General features: G+C 41.1%; 2 pseudogenes; both read left to right on the forward strand.

The window, feature by feature from the left end:
* The first annotated feature begins 3,817 nt into the window (after positions 1-3,817).
* On the forward strand, positions 3,818-6,039 carry LOC117708672 (equilibrative nucleobase transporter 1-like; annotated as a pseudogene).
* Positions 6,040-23,717: 17,678 nt separating this feature from the next.
* Positions 23,718-24,182, forward strand: LOC117709315 (nucleoside diphosphate kinase B pseudogene; annotated as a pseudogene).
* Positions 24,183-24,574: the final 392 nt, after the last annotated feature.

Below are 24,574 nucleotides of genomic sequence, written 5' to 3' on the forward strand. Positions count from 1 at the left end.
ACAGGGGGTTTGATGCAAAAGCAAGAGGTTTATTGATACCAGTGCACTGGGGTTTCCCCGCAGGCTAGAGGAACCCCAAGCTAAAGCTAAAAGCAGTTTTTATACCAAGGGTTTACAAGGGCAGTTTTACAATCACCTTTTAGACAATATTAACCCCAAAGGCTGACCTCAAACGACCACTCCCATTTCTTGGCAACATTATCTTATGACAATGAATGTTATACTGTAGCTCCTGTTTACCCAGGTGAATTGCTCTAAGGGCCCAGGGTCCTGATAACTTTTTAACTCTCTTATCTTGAGCCCTTCTCCTGGAATGTATGTGCCTGTCTTTGGAATGTGCTCCTCCCAGAACGTGTCTCTGGAGAAGTTAATGTTTAGGCTGAGGCCTGAGATTCCTTCAGATCTAATATTTGTTACTGCAGGTAGTGCTGCTTTAGATTTAGCCACTGATCCGAAAAGCAATTGTCTTATTGAAAATGCTTTTGTTTATAATTTCTGCTACATATCACACAACTAATGGCTTAACACAGAAGGAAGGGAATGTAGTGAAAGTTTTGGAATTTTGGTGTTTTTGAAAAACACAAAATTATTATAAGAATATGTTTTCACTTTAATCCCAGGTGTGGGATATTGGGCTGCTTTGGACTGACTGTCTGCAACAGCTAACTATAATTTACCTCATGCTCTAACAGAGGCACAATATGCCATCTGCAGATGATTTCTGCAATTGTGTAATGTTTGGAATTCTGAAGACTTTTCAGAGGGTATAAAAATGCTAGGGCCCTGAGAGGCAGGGTGAGTTGTTTGTTTGTTGGTTGGTTTTTTTTATTTTATTATTAATTTTTTTTTTTGGTTTTTCAAGACAGGGTTTCTCTGTATAGCCTTGGCTGTCTTGGAATTCACTCTGTAGACCAGGCTGGCCTTGAACTCAGAAATCTGCCTGCCTCTGCCTCCCAAGTGCTGGGATTAAAGGCGTGTACCACCACTGCCCGGTGGCAGTTGGTTGTTATTTGTCATGATTTGTCAAGTAGTCATGCACAAAGAAGATGCAGCAACATAAACAACAAGAAATTAGATAGACTGATGGTAAAGATCAAACTTGCCCCAAAGATCTTGACCTTATAACCATCAGGAAGTAGTCTAATTATAAAATCACTAGAAACTCTTTCCTTTCCCATCTATCCTTTTTTTCTCTATTACCTAGTGTTAGGGAGCTGAAATGGTAAAAGAGAGGTAGAGAAGAGTGGAAGAAAGAGGAACCAACTAAGGAGCTAAGGTCAGCTACAGGACAGAACTTGGCACAGTCAGCAGAACAGCAAGTCCTTTGTGTTTGCATAAATCAGAAAAAGTAAATCATGCAAAAAATGGCATATGGGAAAGTCAGAGGACAACAGATCATCGGGGGAGGTGCCCTGAATTCAAATCATCGTCAGTGATTGTGGGAAGTGCCTTACTTCCTGAGCCATCTTACAGGACGTATTTCCTTAACATTTAAGGAAGATATTCTATGACAGGGCCTTAAGAATGTTATTTCATGTGACCATGTTTGACGGTTTTTATGTTAAAGGGTGAAATATGATTCTGTGATATGAGAGGTTATGCAGATAAGGGAAGGGAGAAAAGAGTAGGCATCTCATACACAATCTGCTATGATCCTCACATTAGACTTCAGGATGTCATAGTGGAAGAGGAGAGTCAAAATATGCTAGTGTTGAAATCATGTCTGTTCATTTGACAGGAAAGATCATACCAAAGATGGTTATGTTCATGAGTATATGGGCAATGGGATCAGAAGAAAGACTAGGCATAATTTGGGAGGGGTAGATGTTGGTAGTTAAGTGAGAAGAAAGCTGCTGGGAATTCTAAATTTCTTGAACCAAGATAGTAAATTGTGGCACTTTTCAAGAACATTTATTTTCTAGTTGGTCTGGTACATCTAATGCAATAATAAAAGCTGAGATAAAGGTTGAAACAGTAGGGGCAGGACATGGAGGGACATAGATATAAATGTCACTCCTATAACAAAGCTATACTTGGGTTGAAGAGGTGGCTTGCACGAGCATGAGGGAAAGGTGAAAATCTGGCTAATTTTCTGCTTCATTTTAGGGGTAGGTCATGATAGTATTGATCCATCAAATCTTCAGTGATGTATCCTCTTACCCCTAACTGAGAAATAAACATGTTTAGGCAAACATACTGCCTTAGTTACTGTTCTTTTGCTGTGTCAAAACTATTGATGTGGTGAAACACCATGACCAAGGCAACTTATGAAAAAAAGTGTTAAATTGGGGCCTTGCTTACAGTTTCAGAGGGCATATATGACCACCATGGCAGGGGGTGTGGCAGCACATAGTAAAATCTGATTAATGTCCAGGACTGGACTACACAGGGCATAAAACTTTTACATATGTTTGCTTATGTTAGAGTAAGGGGTTAATTAGAAAGGTATGTGTATTCCTCTACATTTGCATATTAAAATACTAGCTCTTCATTCCTCTGAATGTGACATTATCAGGAGTTAGAGACTTTATAGAAGTAATCAATGTAAAGTTATATCATGAGGGTGGATTCCTTTTTTCATTTATGTATGTATGTATGTATGTATGTATGTATGTACTTATTCACTTTATATCATAGACCCTTTTTCTCCTCTCCTCCCTGTCCCACCATCAGAAATCCCTCCCCTCATTGCCTTCTCCTCAGAGAATGAGAAACCCCACCCCTTGGTAGCAGCCCTTCTTGGGGCATTAAGTACCAGCACTACTAAGTGCATCCTCTCCCACTGAGGTCCAGCAAGGCAGTCCAGCTAGAAGAAGGGATCCGATGGCAGGCTACAGAGTCAGATGTATAGACTCTAACTCACTAAGATGATATCATCATGAAAGGAGGAGTTTTGTACACAATAACATGCATAGAGAAGATATGAGGTGGTATGTGTATTAAGATGATGGCCATTTACAAACTACATTGACAGGTCTACAATAGACCCTTACCTCCTCAGAGCCTACAGAAGAAACCACCTCCATAATCAGGTGGCCGGGGACGTCTAGTGTCCACACTGAGGAACAAGATATTCCTGTGGTTTTATCTGTGGCTCCTCAGTGTTGCAGCCCCATCAACTGGTACAATTTTATAATGCTGTAAGCAATGCTGTGCTCAGGGAAGGGTTGTTACTAAAATCAAGCTCTTGAAGAATGAGGAAATGAAACCATGGTTAGATAATACCTTCAGGAGATTTATTTACTCACCACCAAATGTATTCACCATGTGTACAAACTTGAGTCCTCTGGACTAAATATACTGGTGGCCAACACACTACTGAAGATATTTTAGTGAGAAGAGCTTGCTGTAGCCCACATGACCATGCTACCAGGCATTCCTCTGAAGCAAATATGTCTCCACATACACAGTCCACACACCAACCCTGGTGACCCCATGGTGTCCTACTTTCTCAATCCCTATAGCTTCCAACTAATTCTTTATGCTGTGCTGGAAAACTGCTTCAAAATCTGTCAGTTGAGGATTTTTCAGAGCCAACCATGCACCATGGCTCACAGAATTCAAGTTTTATTTTTAAAGAAAAGGGCAGGAGTTCATTATGGGAAAGTGAGTGAATGAGTCTTCATCAATATTTTTGTTACATGTAAGCATATATAATAAATGAGCTATTTTTAAAAAAAAATTCAGAAAAGAACAAAAGAATACTGTGGATGGGGGAAAGCCCTATAAAACCCAAGGACAGAATGTAGCCAGGATAGGGGCGGGGGAGGGAGGTAATGGTTGCAGGCTGGGTCTGGCCCGGCAGAGCCGTGTTGGGCAGCTCTGGGCTGCCAGGTCGTGGTGGAAGGCGGTGGCCAGGTGGCGGTGGCGGTGGGGCTGCAGGGACAGCAATCTGGGAGAGAGTGGCTGCCAGCTGGAGCAAGAGCAAGAGCTATCTCTGACTTGGTGGAAGATCTAGACAAACCGTTCCACGGCATTTCTTGCTCAACCCTGAGACAGTTGGAACAAGACGGGTCATTGAAGTCGAGGGCTTGCCAAAGGAATTTTCCACACATCACTACCTGTGGTCGACTCTGAAGTTCGGGATAGGATTTGTGGACCCACTTCATCTCAGACCATGGCAAGCCAGGGCCTGCCCCTTTACTTGGCCACCTTCTTGACTGGCCTCCTGGAATGCATCGGTTTTTCTGGTGTCCTCTTGGGCTGGACTTCACTATTGTTTGTGTTCAAAACAGAAAAGTACTTTTTAAAGCCCTGTGAACAAGACTGCTTGCCCCAGAGCAATGTAACAGGGCCCTCTGACTCAAAAGCACAGGACGAGAAGTTCTTACTCATCTTCACCCTGGCAGCCTTCATGAACAACTTCATGACCTTCCCCACTGGCTACATCTTTGACAGCTTCAAGACTACCGTAGCCCGCCTGATAGCCATAATCTACGATGGTGTAGGGAAGGCTTGGCCTTAAGGCTGTCAGAACAGCAGTAAGAACTGACAGCTGGATCTACAACCAGGAAGCTGAGAGTACACTGGGGGTGAGATCACAGCCAGCCACCAGCATACACCTCCTCAAGCAGGGTCGTGCCCCCTAGTCCTCTCCACCAACTGGAAACCAAGTAGAGAAATGTATGAGCCTGTTGGAGGCACAGACATTCAAACCACCACACCCCTAGTTGTGAACTCAAGTTTGGAATTTAGATCATTCTGATCCAGATTTTTCTACACCTGTGCCACGCTCATCATTGCCTTCACCTCTGCAGACACTGCCATGCTGCTCTTCCTAGCCATGCCCATGCTTGCAGTGGGAGGAATCCTGTTGCTTATCACCAACCTACAGGTGTGAGCCTGTGTCCCCTTTCCTTATCCCAGGCAGCTGAGGGAGATTGGAAATCTCTTCAGCAAACACCGTTCAACCATTATCACCCTCTACAGTGGGGCATTTGACTCCTCCTCAGCAGTGTTCCTCATCATTAAGCTTCTTTATGAGAAGAAAGTCAGCCTCAGGTCTTCCTTCATCTTCCTGTCTGTCTGCAGTGTCTGGCATGTTGAGGGTACTTTGCTTCTGATGCCCCAGGGACGTATCCCCTACCCACTGCCTCCCAACTACAGCTATGGCTTGTGCTCCAGGTTTGGCACTAGAAAGGAAGAGAATAAAGCAGCTGAGCATGAAACCAAGGAGCTGCAGTCAAAGGAATGTCTGTCACCAAAGGAGGAGAACTCTGGACCAGAGCAGCAGCAGCAGCAGGAGCAACACTCTTTTCGACACTGCGCTCTCTCTCAACGATTCATCTTGCATGTGGTGTGGCTGTCTATTATACAGTTGTGGCATTACCTCTTCATTGGTACTGTCAACTCTCTACTCACCAAGTTGGCTAGTGGGGACGAAGTGGCAGTCAGTTCCTACACAAATGCCTTTGCCGTCACCCAGTTTTTTTGGCATGCTGTGTGCCCCCTGGAATGGCTTACTCATAGACCGCCTTAAACAGAAGTATCAGAAGGAAGCCAGAAGGACAGGTTTCTCATCTGAGCCTGTGGCTCTCTGCTCCATGGTGCCTTCACTGGCCCTGACGTCTCTGCTGTCCCTGGGCTTTACCCTGTGTGCCTCCATTCCTGTCATACAGCTACAGTATGCCACCTTCATCCTGCCAAGTGGTCAGCCGCTCCTTCCTGTATGGGTGCAATGCTACCTTCCTCACACTGGCTTTTCCCTCAGAGCATTTTGGAAAGCTCTTTGGGCTGGTGATGGCCTTGTCAGCTACTGTGTCTCTGCTACAGTTCCCTCTGTTCAAAGTCTTCCCCAAGAGCAACGCTGTAAATGTATCAATGGGGCTGGCCATTTTCCTGACATTGGTCCATCCTCAGAGTACTGGTGTACTCTGAGTGCCATGCTGAGAAGAAAAAAATCGTCTGTGGATGCCTAGCCCAGAAGCCCTTACTCTCTAGCCTTGATGATACCTTTCCTGCTCATTACTTTGATGATCCAGTGTTCACAAAAACTTTGCCTACCCAGGAGAACTGTAGTAGGCAGCCATAGTTTTTTTTTTTTTTAAACAACAACAACAACAACATACAAACAAAAAACCCCACAAAAAAACAAAACAGAAACAAAAAACAAGGCATTTAAATGTTATCCAGGACTTTTGATTACCAAGAAGAGAATTTCTGTGGCCAAGTAGCTAACCTTCACACCAACCCAAAGAAAAGTTTTATATGAATTCTTAGTTTGGGAGCAGGAAGTTACTCCCTGCACAGGGCCACAGAAGAGCTCACTGCAAGGGACAGGGAGATATGTCACAGTTCATGCTACCCCAAAAGACATGGGATCCAACTGACTGGCTAGCCAGAAAGATTTTGGACAACTCTTCGTACCCTGCCTGTGAGCCATGTCTCCTCTTCAAGAAAAGAGATATTTATTGACTTAGGGCATGTATAATTAGCGTGGGGCTGGAGAGATGGCTTAACTCTTAAGAGCACTGGCTGCTCTCCAGAGGACCTGGGTTTGATTTCTAGCACCCACATAGTGACCCACAAACTGTAACTGCAGTTACTCCATGGACACTGCATGCTTGTGCACAGACATAAGCAGACAAAACATCCATTCACATTAGATAAATAAAAACTTCTCTAGGGAATAATTTTATACTACAATAAAGTCTCTGTGTTTAAGGCCAAAAAAAAAAAAAAAAAAAAAAGAATATAGCCAGGATAAGTAAGCAAAGTCTAGAACAGGGACAGTGAGCTCTTGGGACTCTGAGTCTTTTCTTAATCACATCAATGTATTCATTCATCCTACAAACATTTATTGAAGCCTCTAGTTACATAAACACAAATCAGCAGAAACACTTCCTGCTCTGGTGAAGCTGATGTGCTCTTGGTGGCCAGGGCATTTCTGACACAGCTCCTGAACGCATCAGCCTGCTGTGCTGTAGCAGGTGTATTCACAACGGCTAGGACATGGAAACAGCCAAATGTCTATTAACTGATAGATGAATAATTAAAGTGTAGTACCCATATACAATGGAATTTTATCCAGGTTTTTAAAAAAATTGCAGATAGATGAATAGAGATAAAAATATTATAAAGAATGAGTTAACCAAACCTAGAAAGACAAGTATTACATGTTTTTACTCTCATGAAGACTCTAGCATTGATTCTTTATATTTGTGTGTTTAATTTGGAGCAATTGTGCAATCCAGGAAACTAAAACAGGATAATTGGTGGGGAAAGAAACAAAAGATCCTCAGGGAGAAGGAATAGAATACAGGTGATATGAATGGAGAGGAATAGTACTGGGGAATGAGGCTTAAGGGGAGAGGAGAATGGAGGACAGGCAGAGAAGGGCATTAGGGGAAGAATAATTAATTAATTAATTAATTAATTAACATTCTATTCATTACTCCTCCCAGTTTGCCCTCCCACAGTTCCTCAGCCCATTCTCCCTCCCTCTTGCTTCTGAGAGGTTGCACCCCTTCAGTCCCCAACATCCCTCTTCACTGGGGCCTCAGGTCTCAGAGGATTGGGCACATCTTCTCCCACTGAGGCCAAACCAGGCAGTCCTCTGCTATATATGGGCTGGGGGGCCTCGGACCAGCCCCTGTAGGCTGCCTGGTTGGTGGCTCTAGAAGCTCCCAAGGATCTAGGTTAGTTGAGACTGATAGTCTTCCTATGGGGCCACCCTCCCCTTCATCTCCTTCAATCCTTCCCCTAATTCCTCCAGAGGGGGCCCCCTGACTTCAGTCTAATGGTTGAGTGTCAGTATCTGCATCTAACAGGGTCCCAACTAGAGAGATGGGGTTACCAACCCACAGTCAAAATTTCTGAACCAGAATTGTTCTTGTCTAAAAGAACTGCAGGGACAAAAATGGAGAAAAAAACTAAAAGGAAAGGCAGTCTAGTGACAGCCCCAACTTGGGATCCATCTCATGGGAAGGGACACCAAGGCCTGACATTATTACTGATGTTGTAATGTGCTTACAGACAGGAGCCTAACATGCCTGTCCTCTGAGAGGCCCTACCAGAATAATTAATTCTAACAGTTTTTGAAAAAGCCGTATCAAAACCTATATTCTCTTTCTCTGGTTTTGGCATAAGGCAGTTTGGATAACTTTCCATGAGGCTTATATACCAGGCAGGAAATTTGGCCAAGAAAGTGGCATCAAATGTTCTAGGTTACAGGACTTAGAAAAAAATGGTCCCCATTTTGAACCATTGTGGCCATATATTAGAGAAAACCAAAACAATATAGAATGCAGACAAATCTAAAGATTTAGGATCATTTTTTTAAAAATGAGGATAATAGAGTTTGCAATATAACAATGTATTATAGATTTTTAGAAGCATTTTTGCTCTACAATCATACTGGTTTTTATTAAGTATCATCAAAGGGAAAGCAGTTTATTGTCACAATGACTTTAATTTTCTGGGGATTTAATTTATTCATACCTTGAAAGCTAGCATTGGATAAAAAGCTGATGGTGTTGTAATAAAAACTCCGGAGTACTATAACCAGGAGCTACCTGGAAACAGGTTTCAGTGTTAGGAGCCAAACTATTCTGGGAATCAGAAGACAAGGAGTAATCATAAGCCAGGTTCCCTGACATATTGACAAGACAGGAGATAGTCATGAGAGGCAGTCACAGTGGGAGGATTGGCCAACACAAGGCCCTGAGCATCAGGATCATAGACTGTAAACATCGGGAGAGTGATTGCTGTTTCTGTCTCTGATGGACAAGACCAGTTCCATATAGTTCCATATGGTTTCACAAGGGAGCCAAGTGTGAGCGTGCTGACAGAGTGTTTTGGTGTCCCTGTTCCTTCCAACACAGAAGGTGAGGGCTTTCGTGCTTTCTCCCACTGTGTGGCATTCCTGGGATATGCTACAGCTTGAACTTTTGTCACACCACCGTGTATACACACTAGAGTCCTCTGGGCTAAATATACTGGTGGCCAACACACTACTGAAGCTATCTCAGTGAGAAGAGCTTGCTGTAGCTCACAATGACCATGCTACCAGGCATGTCTCTGAAGCAAATGTATCTCCACATTCACAGTCCACACACCACTGAAGCTCAGTCAGCAAGAAGAGAGTGTCTGAGGTATGGTAATTGTTACATGCCCAGGGACACCTGCAAAAATACTTCAGAGCTAAACATCTCAGGATACCTGGTCAACATTCCTTTAACAAACTAGGGGAGGAATGTGGGTGCAGCTTGCATAATTCTCCAACACTTCCAACAGGTTTGGCATGAGCTGAGGGGACTCTCAATAAGCTCCTTCTCACCAGTGGGCTGGGTTTGTTTGCTCTGCCTGAGTTGAAATCATGGGTTGGTGAAGAGACACTCTGGCAGTACTGGTCTTTTCTGTGGCAGCTTTTAACCCTAACTGATGTCAGCAAGACTTGGGAACAAACAGTTTGAGAAGCGGGGGACACTGCTGACTTAGTGCATGTGTGGGTCCTGGGTACTAGAACCCTTAGCCCTAGGTGAGTGTTGTAGCTCTTGTATGGTTTCAGTAGGTGTGGAGTTCTGCAGCCACAATCATAGTTAGTGGCACAGGTCCAGGGCTTAGATGCAAGCCACCATCTTAGAGGCCTGAGGCCAGTACACACACACACACACACACACACACACACACACACACACACACACACACACACTATTGTGAGATGGTTAACAAGTTGCTCATTCAGCTTCTGTAAACTTATTTAATTGCCTCCTGCAAAAGATATGGCACATTACTCACACCGACAGAAGTGCACATCTGCAGGAATGAAGTATTTGTGTGATTCTTGATTCTGCCTTTAAAAATGTTCTCCCATCTTCAGTCCTGGCAACAATCTCCAATCTGACCAAGAGGCTTGTAGTGAGCTGAAGCTTATATACATCTTGGCTGATTAAAACTGGGTGAACCAGTCATTGGTTCCTCATTCTCTCCATCTCTGCTCCATTTTTGTCCCTGCACATCTTGTAGGCTGGATACATTTTAGAAAGAAGGTATTGAGGGTAGATTGCTGTCTTTATCCCTCCACTGAGAGTCCTGTCTGGCTGAAGATCACTTAGATTTCATGTCTCCCACTGCTAAGAGTGTAGGTTTATTTCTGGATCTTTTTTTTTCATTAATTTATTTATTCAGTTAACATCCCAATATCAGTCCCCTGACTCCACCCAGTATCCCCTCACACAGCTCCTCTACTCATTCCCCCTTCCCCTTCTCCTCTGAGAAGAAGGAGGACACCCACTGGGTATCCCACCACTCTGGCAAAAAGTCACTGCAAGTTTAGGGGAGATCTCTCATTGAGGCCAGACAAGACAGACCAGTTAGGGGAATGGGATCCACAAGCAGGCAACAGGTTCAGGGACATCTCCTGCTCCTGTTTTTTTGGGAGGGACCCACATGAAGACCAAGCAGCACATCTGCTACATACGTGCAGGGGGCCTAGGTCTAGCCCTTGTATGCTCTTTAGTTGGTGGTTCAGTCTCTGGGTGCCCCCAACAGTCCAGGTTAATTGACTCTGTTGCTCTTCTGTGAAGTCCCTATCCTTTTCAGGTCCTTCAGTCTTTCCCTTAACTCTTCCACAAGACTCCCCAAGCTCCATCTAATGTTAGCTGTGGGTCTCTGCATCCGTTTCTATTGGCTGCTGGGTGGGGCCTCTCAGAGGACAGTTATGCTAGGCTCCGGTCTGCAAGCATTGCAGAGTATCATTAACAGTGTCAATGATTGGTTCTTGGCCATGGGATGGGTCTCCAGTATACCCTACCCATTCTCTTTCAAATTCATGACATATATATGTGTGTGTGTGTGTGTGTGTGTGTGTATACATACATATATATTGTATATATATTCCTAGTTATATAAATGTAACTTGCTCATTCTGCATAATGTTGCTGGTATATGTTTTCAGGGCTATTTGGTATCGAATAACCAAGTGATGTGCTTTTCTCTAGAGAAGATTTCCCATTCCATGTTATTATGTCTATTGATTTCTTTATTCGGGTTTTGTTTAGGCACTTCATGCAAGTAAGACTTCATAGCTGTAGCTTCTCTGACATTTCTAAAAGAACCAGTATCACTGCAAACTTTCTGATCCTCTGGCTCTTATACTCTTTCTACCCCTCTTCCCCACAATAATCCATGCTTAAGGTGCAGGAATTGTGTTAGACATGCATTAGTACTAGGCTTAAGAAGTCTGTACTGGATCAGTTGTAGTTTTCAATAATGGTCTCTATGATCAGATCAAGGCCAGCATTAAGGACCTATAAGATTTGGGGAGTCTCTTGGACAACTCTGACCAACAACTCGAAAGAAAGCTTCCTATACTTGGTGTTTTGTTAGTTTATGTCAAGTCTTTTTAAGTCTACTGAATAATACCTTAAGGTAGTTATGTGTTAGATGTTACCATTCATGGCTCTTTTCACAATACACTAATTGAATAAAGTTATTGAGTTGTGATAATACTAACCCAATAAAGTTTCAAATTCAGGGACCTATTTTCTGTGACAGTGTAGAAGTTAGGGCCTGGTTCTACCTACCAGCCCCATGCTCCCAGAAATAAGATTTAGACTCAAAATATATTTAAAAAGACCTTGGTCATGTAGCTAGGCTCTTCTCTGACTGGAATCATAACTTAAGATAATCCATTTATTTTAACTTATATCCTGCCATGTGGATGTTTACTTGTGCTTATGCTCCATGCATCCATCTTCCTGGGCAGATGTCCCGGTGCCTTGCCCTATCCCAGAATTCTTTCTGCCTCCTAGATGTTTCACCTCCTATTTCCTGCCTAAGCCATAGGCCATAGGCTTTTTAATTGACAGGTGATACATCCATACAATACACAGATATTTTCTCTACATTATAGCATTTTCATGTTTTCTTGGGGGAAAGGTTTTGTTTTCTTCTTTACCAACATTCCCTCCTTAAATCTCAGTGAACAGAGGGTCAATATCTGCACGTCATGGAAGTGGTTTTCCCATTAATATCCAATCACAGTTTATGCTGTCTTCTGGGAACAAAACAAACAAGAGAGCAATTTTCTAAACTCGCGTGCTGAGTCAGACACAGTTCCTAGTTATCTGGAGGCAGAACCCTGTTTGCCTCTTTTATTCACTTTTATATATCTTTTAATGTGGGAAGTCTTTAAGTTTTATGATTTATGTCTTTTTTATACAATGAAGATACGGGGAGAGCAGGCATCCTTGTCTTGTCCCCGATTTTAGTGGGATTGCTTCAAGTATCTCTCCATTTAATTTGATATTGGCTGGTTTGCTGTATATTGGTTTTATTGGCCTTAAATTCCTGAAAGAATAGCCTTCTCTTGCCACACTATTAAGTCACTCACTGTCTTCTCCTTTATTCATTTATTAAAATATAATTACATTATCTCCCCTCCATCTCTTCCCCCAACACTTCTGACACCCCACCCACTCTCTTCTTAAATTATTTATGTTATGTATGTATGTGAATAAATACACAAATACAACCTGCTGAGTCCATTCAGTGTTGCTTATATTATCTATATGATGTTAAGGATGACCATTTGGTATTGGACAGTCATTTGCGGGCTTGCCCTGGAAAAAACTAATTCTCTCTCCCTTGGCATTCATTAATTGAAGCTCTTTAACAAGGGGTGGGGCCCTTGTGAAATATCTTTCATCTGTGTTGGTATGACAACTGGTGGTATAATTTTTTCAGGTCAAGTTTAGGCATCCATATTGTTGAGATTTTGTGGATACAGCTTTCCTATTGGATTTAGAAATTACAGCCTGCTGCAGACTTCCTCGTCTTCTGGCTCTTATAATCTTTCTATCCTCTCTCTAGCAGTGTTCCCCAAGTCTGACCTGTAGTGGTTGTAGATTATTCATTGGGGCTGGGAATCCCATAATCACTTGTTCTTTAAAGTTTGACCAGTTGTGGCTTTCTATAATAGTTTCTGTATTTTGCAAAAAGAAGCTCCCTTGATGAGGGGTGAGAGCTAGACTTAACTGTGGACATAAGGGTAAGTGTTTAAAATACAGTTAGGAAATATACTAGTAGGAAATATATTCTCCTACAAGGTCTATGATCACATTAACAATGTATTATTGGCTAAATATACAGTACCAGGCATGGTTTTCCCCATGTTGAATGGACCTTAAATCCAATTAGACAGGCAGGTGATGGTCGCCTCCAAAATATAAAAGTCACTATTATACTCTCATGGATATCTTGCCACACTGATCATTATTGTGATGAGTAGAAATCAGTTGCATAGGACTATTGATTACTTGCCTCCATTGGCAACTTCCATGGCAATTTCCAGTACTATAAAAGGTAGTCATCAGGAAAGAGGCTTTCAGGTCAGATCCAACTGGAAACCTGAGTCTTGTGTCCAAAGCGTGTGTTGTCTTCAACAATAGGAACTTACCTTTAACTTCTGAGACGCAATCATGCACATATACATCATATACATATACATCCACATACGCACATACATTCAAACACACATGTACATATACACATACACACATACATATACATATAAACATATACACATATATACATACACACATAAATATACATTTGTTGTCAGTTGTTTTCTTACTCTTTGCTATTTTGACCAGGGTAACATGAAATCTCAAAATACTTTTTAATTTCCCAAATTGCTACATATGGCAAACATTTTTTTCAGATATTTCTCAATTTTTTTCTTTCTTTCTTTTTTTTTTTTTTTTGAGAATTCTCTATTCAGATTCATAGTATGTTTTAAGTTGGGTTGTTTGTTTTATTGAACCTTCTTTTTCAGTTATTTATATATTCTGGATATTGTCCACCTGTCAGATATATGGCTGGCAAAGATTTCTCCCAGTCTCTGGGCTTGCCCTATGCTTGGTTGATTATTTCTCTAGGTATTTATAAACTTTCCAGTTGACAAGGTCCCATTTATTGTTTGTTGGCCCTAATTCCTGGGCAAATGGAATCCTATGAGTAAAGTCCTTTACTACACCTATATTTTGTAGGGTATTTCCTATGCTTTCTTCCATCAGTTTCATCATTTCAGATTTCACACTGGGTTCGTTGATCAATTTGGAGTTGATTTTTGTGAGGAGTGATAGATGTGGGTCTAATTCTATTCTTTCATGTGGCCACCATCTTTTCTATTTAATTCCAGGTAAGCCACTCTAATGAATTACAGATGTATTTACATATGCCTTGAACTACAGAACCTCACTGATCCTTCATGTTGGAACAATATGTGTGAAAGTATACAGTCCCTTGTAGGAGGCTGGGCACATTTGATATGCATGTATTCACTTGGCATGCACAATAAAGAAAGCCAGCACAAAACAGCCACTGAGTTAGGCGAACATAGTCCAAAAGGCTGCTATGAAAATCCACAAGATGCAAATAGTTCATGGTTATGAATTTTTTTGTTTCTGTTATTGTTCTGGTACCACAAATTTTCATGAAATATCAATATTTACAGTTGTTGCTTTCTCAGTCAACAAAACTCTCTATGTGGAGAGGGATTTTAGATTACAGTATGAGGTCTATGTAATCCTAAATAGGGGAAGATGGAGGGCTGTGAGTACTGAGAATTCACAGTATTTAGTTATAACATGAACATGAGTTCCCACATTGCTCCCCCTCCCTCTTAGGTAAATTCTTTCAGCTGATGAAAACAAGGACACCCAGGATGAAGGGCTTTCGCTTAACTTTCTCTTGGCATGCACAATGAAAAGCCAACACAAAACAGCTGCTGAGTTAGGCAACAAAGTCCAAAATGCTGCAGTGAAATCCACAAGACCGGAATAGTTCATGGTTAGGAATTTTTAGAAACTCACAGGAAGTTAGAGAAAATATTTTTCTGAGTGAATAGTTGTTTAAATTTTATAATGCTTAACCAACAGAACAAGTTTTTTTTTTTTTTTTTTTTTGGAAACTAGTTTTCATCAGAAACTTGTGGCTGAGCACTTTTAGATATAACACTAGACACCATGGTGAGTAGGCTAGCTCAACTTCTAGCTAGAAATATTTGACATCCATTGATTATACTGAATTTCATTTTACTGTATTTTAAAGTTCAATTGTTGTAGGCATAATGGTTTTGTACACTGTGTAACATTTACCCTTGGTTATTCAAATGTGATTTCTCTGCCCTCATATTTTGTTTCAATTTCAACATGACATTGTAATGCTTATACTAAGACCTTTCTGTCTCAAATTTGTATAAACAGTTCTTACCATTTATTCGCTGCCTTGCCAATAAATGCTGATCACCCAATGGCTGGGCAGAATAGAGAATAGGGAGTAATGTCTGCCAGCCAGAGGAAGGAGAAAGAAAGAGAGAGGGAAAAAATGAGATTTTGAATGGGTATGGAGAGATCATGGAAACATATCTGAAACCCAAAAAGCCAGATCAATAATAAATAATGCAAGTACCATGAGATGGGGTTAGGAGATAGCCAGATTACCATAGAAAGTTAAAGTAGACCATTTAACTGCTCAGCTACTGAGGTGAAGTTTTAAATATATCTTGGTTTCTCTGTGTAGTTATTGGGGGGCAATATAAGATAAAGAAATACAGCTGCCAGACTAATTTACTACAATATTTATATTAAAGATAATAACTTTACAAATTGTCATTGCATAATTGAAATATTTGAAAACTGTGGCAAGTTTTGTGCTGAGATGGAACACAGAGATGCAGGATTATGTCCAGTGTTATCCTGTTCTTTAGTTCTTCTCTGAGTGAAGCTAATCTCAGGGCTAAGAGGTTAGTTCCTGGGTCCTTTGTTGACTTGATAAGGAGTCCCTAGGGAAGTTACAGATGAACTTAAGAGTAACAGCTAAATAGTTATAAGATTTAAATAGTTTATATTATGTGATTAACAATATACAAAGATGTAAAATAATCCAGAAATACTTGTTAACTGTACTAGGGATGCCCTTAAAGGAACATCTAACCAGCTGAAAGCCACCAGCCAGAGATGGCTTGGAGAAAAAGAAATGTACTTGATAGCATGCTTGCTAGTAGAAAGGAAAATGTTTGTATCATGCTTAGCCATGTAGGAGAAGCTAAAAAGTAACAGGTGATCTTCCTGAGATGATTCTAACATGGACTGTAAATCTATGATGGATTTGCCCTTCTAGGCTAGGCTGAGGGGTTACATTTGAGGAAAGATTCCTGCTATTAATATGTCTCCTGATATGATTAAATATATAACAATCACTAGGTATTAGCTCACCCCTTTGAGCAGATTTCTGCAGAACAATACTGTCTTGCAGTGGTGCTATAAAGAAAAATGAATTATTTATTATTTCTTAATGATGATTCTATAAGACTTCCTAAAATTTAGTTATTAATTCCTAAATTATTTAGTTATTAATTCCTAAAATTTAGTAGTTATTTAGCTCTTTATAATGACTACTATTAAGTCCTCTTTGATATTAAAACTACAATAAGAACTGTGCCAGTCTTCAAGTGTCACAAGTTAATTTCTTCTGAGATAGAAAAAAAGCATTTCCAACTTAGAAAACATTCCAAGAGGTTATAAAACAATTAACCAAAGATCATAAAAAGGGAACTAATGATTTATTGTAGATGCAAGGGCAGAGAATAAAAACAGGGTTTATCTATACAAAACTTTAATGATAACTTAGTTGTGGTCTTTAATTCTCCATGAACCTGCATAGTTAGTTACAAATAATGAATGTCTAGTCTTAATGGATACATATGTAAACATCTCTATTGTACACTTCTTATTCAACTTATGATTTGAAATTAAGTTTGAATTTTTAGTTAACTTTTATAAAAAGAAAGAAAGAAGGAAGGAAGGAAAGAAAGAAAGAAAGAAAGAAAGAAAGAAAGAGAAAGAAAGAAAGCAAGCAAGCTTGGAAAACATGTGATCTATTCCCTTAGAAAAGGTATAAGAAATTAGGAACGATGACATTGTAATAGCATTATCACATCAGAGCAGGAGGAGGAAGGCAGGGTAGAAAAACTTAAAAATTAAAAAGAAACTTAGAAATTAAGAGAGCAATACACAGAATGCAGGGACAAAGAGGAACAAAGAAGAAGCTGCAGAGAGAGCAGAAAGAGCAGACAGGCTTCTCCTTACCACGGGACAGAACAGGTCTTTATTATTATTACTGTTGGTGTTGTTAGTTAGTTAGTTAGTTAGTTAGTTAGTTATTTTAGTTATTTACATTTCAAATGTTATTCCCCTTCCTAGTTTCCCCTCAACATGCTCCCATGCCCTCCTCTATCCCCCTGCCTCTATGAGGATGCTCCCCAACCCACCCACCCACTTATCCTGGATCATCAAACCTCCAGAGGACCAAGAAGCTCTCCCCCTAGTGATGCCAGATAAAGCAATCCTCTGCTACATATCCAGCAGGAGCCATGCTTTCCCCCCACCCTCACTCCTGAACTCTTTGGTTGGTGGTTTAGTCCCTGGGAGCTTTGGGGGGTCTGGTTGGTTGATACTGTTGTTCTTCCTATGGGGTTGCAAACCCCTTCAGCTCCTACAGTCCTTGTCCTAACTTCTCCACCAGGGTCCCCATGCTCAGTCCAATGTTTGGCTGTGTATATCTGCATCTGTATTGGTCTGGCTCTGGCAGAGCCTCTCAGGGGACAGCTATACCAGGCTCCTGTCAGTAAGCACTTCTTGGCATCAGCAATAGTGTCTGAGTTTGGTGTCTGCAGATGGGATAGATCCTTAGGTGGGGCAGTCTCTGGATGGCCTTTCCTTCTGTCTCTGCTCCACTATTTGTCCCTGCATTTCCTTTTGACAGGAGGAATTCCGGATTAATATTTTGAGGTGGGTGAGTGGCCCCATCCCTCAAGTAGGGGCTATGCCTTTCCACTGGTTATGGTCTCTACAGGTTCTATCTCCCCTTTGTTGGATATTTTTGGCTAGTGTCCTCCCTGTTGGGTCCTGGGAACCTGGCATCTGGGACTTTCTAGTGGCTAATACCAGTTCCCCCTCCCCCACTGCTACACACCTACTTTCAAATTACTGACCTTTTATACTTTTCCCCATCTCCTCTCATATCTGAACTGCCCCTCCTTTTCTCTCCCCCTCCTATTTCCATCCCAGATCCCTCTCCCTCCCAGATTCCTCTCTCCCTTTACTTCCCAGAGATTATTCTCTTTCCCCTACCGAGTAGGACTGTAGCAACCACACTTTGGTGTGATCTTCTTCCTTCTTGGGTTTCATATGGTTTGTGAGTTGTATCATGGGTATTCCAAGCTTCTTTTTGGCTAATATCCACTTATCAGTGAGTACACACCATGTGTGTTCTTTTGTGACTGGGTTACCTCACTCAGGATGATATTTTCTAGTTCCATCCATTTGTCTAAGTATTTCATGAAATCATTGTTTTTAATAGCTGAATAGTACTCAATAGTGTAAATGTACCACATTTCCTGTATCCATTCCTCTTTTTAGGGACCTCTGGGTTGCTTCCAGCTTCTGGATATTATAAATAAGGCTGCTATGAACATAGTGGAGCATGTGTCCTTGTTGTATGTTGGAGCATCTTTTGGGCATATGCCCAGGAGTGGTATAGCTGGGTCCTCAGGATTAACATAGTAAAAATGACCATTTTACCAAAAGCAATCTACAGATTCAGTGTAATCCTCATCGAAATTCCAACTCAACTCTTCACAGAGATAGAAAGAGCAATTCTCAAATTTATCTGGAATAACAAAAAAAAAAAAACAAAACAAAACAAAACAAAAAAACAAACAGCATAGCAAAAAAAATTTTCAACAAGAAAAGAACTTCTTAGGGAATCACCATCCCTGACCTCAAGCTATGCTACAGAGCAATAGTAATAAAAACCGCATGCGTTGGTACAGAGACAGACAGGTAGATCAATAGAATAGAACTGAAGACCCAGAAATGAACCCACACACCTATGGTCACTTGATCTTTGACAAAGGATCCAAAACCATCCAGTGGGAAAAAGACAACATTTTCAACAAATGGTGCTGGTTGAACTGGCGGTCAACATGTAGAAGAATGCAAATTATCTCCTTGTACAAAGCTCAAGTCTAAGTAGATCAAGGACCTCCACATAAAACCAGATACAATTAATCTAATAGAAGAGAATGTGGGGAAGAAACTCAAATACATTGGCACAGGGGAAATGTTCCTGAACAGAACAATGGCTTATGCTCTAAGATCAAGAATTAACCAATGAAACCTCATAAATTAAATTATTTCAATTATTAAAAAGCTTCTGTAAGGTGAAGGACACTGTCAATAGGACAAAATGGCAATCCACAGATTGGGAAAAGATCTTTACCAATCTTACGTCTGATAGAGGGCTAATATACAATATATACAAAGAACTCAAGAAGTTAGACTCCAGAGAACCAAATAACCCTATTAAAAATGGGGTACAGAGCTAAACAGAGAATTCTCAACTGAGGAATCTTGCATGGCTGAGAAGCACTTAAAGAAATGTTCAACATCCTTAATCATCAGGGAAATGCAAATCAAAGCAACCCTGAGATTTCACCTCACACCAGTCAGAATGGCTAAAATCAAAAACTCAGGTGACAGCAGATGTTGGCAAGGATGTGGAGAAAGGGAAACACCCCTCTATTGCTGATGGGATTGTAAGCTGGTACAACCACTCTGGAAATCAGTCTGGCTGTTCCTCAGGCCTTTTCTTAACAGCAAGGCTGGCTTGGTCTTACTAAAGTGGACAAAGCCTTTTTCTTACAGACTTGGGTTTAATTCATTCAGCAATAAAAGGGTAGAAGCTTTTTCTTCCTCTATGTAATACAGATTGTAGCTTATTTTTCATCATGAATGAGTAAGTTCTTTCTGTACTAGCACTTGATCTTTTGCTCCATATACATATGTAAGTATGAATGTGTGTGCGAATATGTAATTATGAGATAAGTATGTAGTTGGGCCCAACTTGGAATGATAAAAATATATGAATATGTATGTGGGAATTTATATATGAGTGTATGTGAGTTTATGCATATTTGCTTGTGTAAAGTTTTTCCTTCTGCAAGTGGCTGTGTTCTGGTTCCAAAAAAGTTTATTGCTCCAAACTTCCCTCAGGCCTGATAAGTGATAAGCAAGGCTTCTGGGCAAGAGAGAAAAAAGCCCTAGCAATTAATCCTTTACTTAATCCCCAACTGTTTTAGGACAAGGTGCTAAATGCCAGTTAGTTAGCCTGTTCAGTTTTGTCAGGATGACCCATCTATTGGTGAGAATGGATATTGAAGTCTCACACTGTCAATGTGTGATGGTCAATATGTGATTTAAGCTGTAGTAATGTTTCTTTTATGAACTTGGGTGCCCCTTGTGTTTGATTGACAAACATTTTAAGATTACAATACCCTCTTGCTCGACTTTTCAGTTGATGAGTATGTAGTGTCCTTTCCTATCTCTCCTAATTAGTTTTGTTTTGAAGTCTATTTTGTCAGATATTAAAATGGCTACACCTCCTTGTTTCTTGGGTCTGTTTGCTTAAAATACCTTTTGTCTATCCTTTTATACTGATGTCTATCCTTGATGATGAGATGTATTTCTTAGATGTAGCAAAAAGGCGGGTCTTGTTTTCTAATGCAATCTGTTAGTCTGTGTCTGTCTCTCTTATTGGAGAACTGAGACTGTTGCTATTGGGAGTTATCAGTGGGCAGCAGCCTTTCCTTACTGTTATTTTGTTCTTATGTGTGGGTTTTTCCCTCGCTGGGTTTTTTGGGGTATGGTGAGCAAGGTGGAGAGAAGCATAAGGATGTTCTGTCTGTGTAGAGAATGATCTGTGACAGTCATACTTTAGATTGGAGTGAGTGAGTTTATGTAGTCAAATGACAAATCACAAGCAGAAGATAGATAGAAGCAGCAGATAGTAAAACATCAAGCCAGAAGTTTATAGCATACCCCAGAAGTGATTGCAATAGCCTTATTGAGAGAGCAAACATACCATCAAATTGAGAGCTTACAAATACCAGCAGCAATCAACTGGGAAAGCAGCTTTGGAGTTGGTTGGAGCTCCTGGTTGAGCATCCTCCTTCCATGCATGAGCTTCCAACTTGCCTTTCCTGAAGGCATTTTTATTTCATGGGATAAACAATAGTAACTGTCATTGGAAATGGTTTACTCGGGCCGCCCCTTCAGTCTGATCTCTCCAGAGTTCTAGATATTCTCACAGAGCCAGGCTTCTCGATAGTTCATTAGTTGGTCACTAATTGCCATATCCTCTGCCTACAAATAGCTCCCCTGGGAACAAAACTATCAGAGAGGTGGTATCTTTGCCCTGTTAGGTTTACTATGTGTGATGAAGACAACAACCACATAGCAGAGGTGTCCAAGCACAAGAAAAAGTCATTCTGCTGTGGTAGCTTCATGGTATCAGGAGTACAGACCAACTGAAGAGAAGTCTTCCAAAAGGCAGGAACACACAAGACAAAGGGAAGCCTGATGTCCTTCAGCTGATTGGCACTGATGTTTTTGGGTCTCCCTCATTAAATAAGGTCTGTTTCTCTCCCAGTATTCCTCTCCACATGAAGATTCCAGACATCATCTATCCCATGCATCTCAGTTCCTGGCACAGAGTCAGTTACAGATGTGTGAGGCAACCCAGGAATGAGAGAAAGAACCAGCTTGAAATCTGAAGGATCAGTTTGACTGCTCTGACCTTAAGATATTACAGGTAGGGATTCTGGAGATAATCCACTGTCTTCTCCTCTAGGAAGCCAATGATTGTCAACATAGGGGAACTTAGTATGTGAGTTTTGAAAAATAGACAAAACCAGTAGCCAAAGTCTGATAACAAAATTATTATATTGACAACTAATAGGTTAGTTCTTGAAACACTGTGACCTTTTGTTTGACAGTTTTTTACCAACTAAATGATGCTTTTTCTGAGCCAAAAGTTGACAAAAACAATGAAGAATTGTCTAATCACATTCTGGTGGTTACTGCTTTCTTTACCAAGGTATTGATGAGTCCATAGGATGATACCTATAACTAACTCAGTGTATATATGAGTGTACATAGATCAGCCTGATGTGTTGATGGGTCTTGGGACAGAGTTTCTGTATTATGTTTGTAAGAAACTCCCCTGGAGATTCCTCATAGAATCTGGTATTTACATCTAAGTCATGGGATGAGCTTTGTGAAGAGGAGAATTGAAGACCAGAAAAAAAGTTCATGGCCAGCTGAACTAGTATGCATGCCTCATACATGTCAGGTGGTAGACTTAAATACAAGGTTCTCCTGAAGACAGCAGCATCATCAGTTCAGGAAACACTAAGTGCAGAATAGTTGACATTGGTCTCTTTATTGTTCAAGGTATTGAGGATATGAGTACAGACTCAAAGATTCCCCCACTGGACAAGAAAGACCATCCTCTTGTTATGGGAGACATGTGGAGCAATTCATCTTCTCTACATATAAGGAGTTTCCCTGGCCCTGCCTGCATAGCCAGAGACAGAAACCAAGACACTCGGGCAAGTCTTATTTCCCCATGCATCTTCATCCTGTATTAAGGCCAACATGCAACTTATTCTGATGGAGTCTGTGTTCCACTAAAAGAAAAATAGAACTACTTGAGCCTGGGATGTCCCATTATGTAAGTATACTAACTAATTCCTGTTATAGAGCATATGTATTGTAAATATAACATGTTTTAGTCAAGTATTCAATTTTCCATAGCCAGGTCTTATTTATAGTTTTTATTGCTAAAATACTCTGTATTATAAACATTATTTTATATTAACAAACTTTAAGCTTACTTTTTGTTTGTTTGTTTGTTTGTTTTTCGAGACAGGGTTTCTCTGTGTAGCCCTGGCTGTCCTGGCACTCACTCTGTAGACCAGGCTGGCCTCGAACTCAGAAATCCACCTGCCTCTGCCTCCCAAGTGCTGGGATTAAAGACATGTGCCACCACCGCCCGGCTAAGCTTACTTTCAAATTTGTCCTGATTTACCTGGTTTGGGGCTTATCTTTGACGTTTTGATAACCATATAGAAGACTATATAATGGGAGCTATAAATTGGCCTTTTCCTCCAATCTTTTCCTTGTAAATAAATTATATTTAGCATGACTATAGACATGTTTCTAAGTATATTAAAGACATTTGATCACTTATAAGGTGATTTAACATTAAATTATCTCTTAATTACCATTCTCGAACTGTTTATAATAAACTATTTATCCTTGCTAAGATCTTTAACCTTAAAAATAATTTTAATTGACTTTCTTTTTATACCCAAGTAAATATATAATCATATAACCCATAGAGAAACTAGGAGTCTTATTTTTCCTAATTATACTTCTATAAATTCTAAACCAGTTTAATATACCAGTGTTGGACCTTAAAAGACAGCCAGGTTTCTGGTCAAGCACAGGCTAGAAACCGCCGGAGGCCCCAGGTAATCCTAAGGGACAGCTATGACCTCAGACTCTAGGCTCCTAGGTCTAGACTGGAGGTCGCAGCCCTCCATAGATTTGTGTCTTTCAGTCAGGTAGCCTCAAGACAGATCTCCATATTAATGAGATACCTAAAGGCCAGAAGGGCATAGCCAATTAAGCATTCCTTCCCAAACCCTCCTTCCTACAAAAGATACTTAATCTCAGACCTGCCCTGAGACACTGGAGTATGGTTTATCATCTACTTGCCACCATGATAATAAACATCTTAAAATTATGGACTGCCTAGTCTCTTAGCTTTCTATCGCTCATTGCAGACACCATCTGACCCACCGGCTTTGGGACCATGGTCAACCTCGAGTGTACCTTCATTGCCATCAAGCCAGATGGCGTGCAGCGCAGTCTGGAGGGCGAGATCATCAAGCAATTCTAGCAGAAGGGGTTCCACCTGGTGGCCATGAAGTTCCTTTGGGCTTCTGAAGAACACCTGAAGCAGTATTACATTGGCCTGAAAGACCATCATTTCTTCCCAGGGCTGGTGAAATATGTGAACTCAGGGTCCATGGTGACTATGATCTGGGAGGGATCAGTGTGGTGGAAACAGGGAGAGTAATGCTGGGAGCGACCAATCCAGCTGATTCTAAACCAGGCACCATTCAAAGGGATTTCTGCATTCAAGTTGGCAGGAATATCGTTCATGGCAGTGATTCAGTGGAGAGTTCTGAGAAAGAGATCTGTCTATGATTTAAGCCCAAAGAACTGATTGACTACATGTCTTGTGCCTATCACTGGGAGTATGAGTAGACATGGAGAAACCAATCCTTTTCAGCACTACTGGTGGGTTCCTGGACACAGCTCTTCATCCCACTGACTGGATGGATTATCTTTTCTAAAACAATAAAGACTTTGGAATTGGGGTGAGGGGGGAACTATGGACTGCTTCTTTTCATCGGGATCCAATGTAGGAAATAATGGAACAGGCCTTCACCTACAAGGCCACCATCTAATCTCCCACAGACGACCTTTCCGCATTCTCAGCCACAGCCACCACCAAGCCAAGCCAAGCCAACCACCTCAACAAGCCAAGGACTCTGCCCTTGGGGTACAACCTCCCCCTCTCCCCTTCCGCTGTGGGCCAATACAGCCTTGGCTCCCACTTTGTTCTCAGCCCTTCTGTGACTCCCGGTGGCACCTGG

This window comes from Arvicanthis niloticus, chromosome 5 (assembly GCF_011762505.2).
Source record: "Arvicanthis niloticus isolate mArvNil1 chromosome 5, mArvNil1.pat.X, whole genome shotgun sequence".
NCBI lineage: Eukaryota > Metazoa > Chordata > Mammalia > Rodentia > Muridae > Arvicanthis > Arvicanthis niloticus.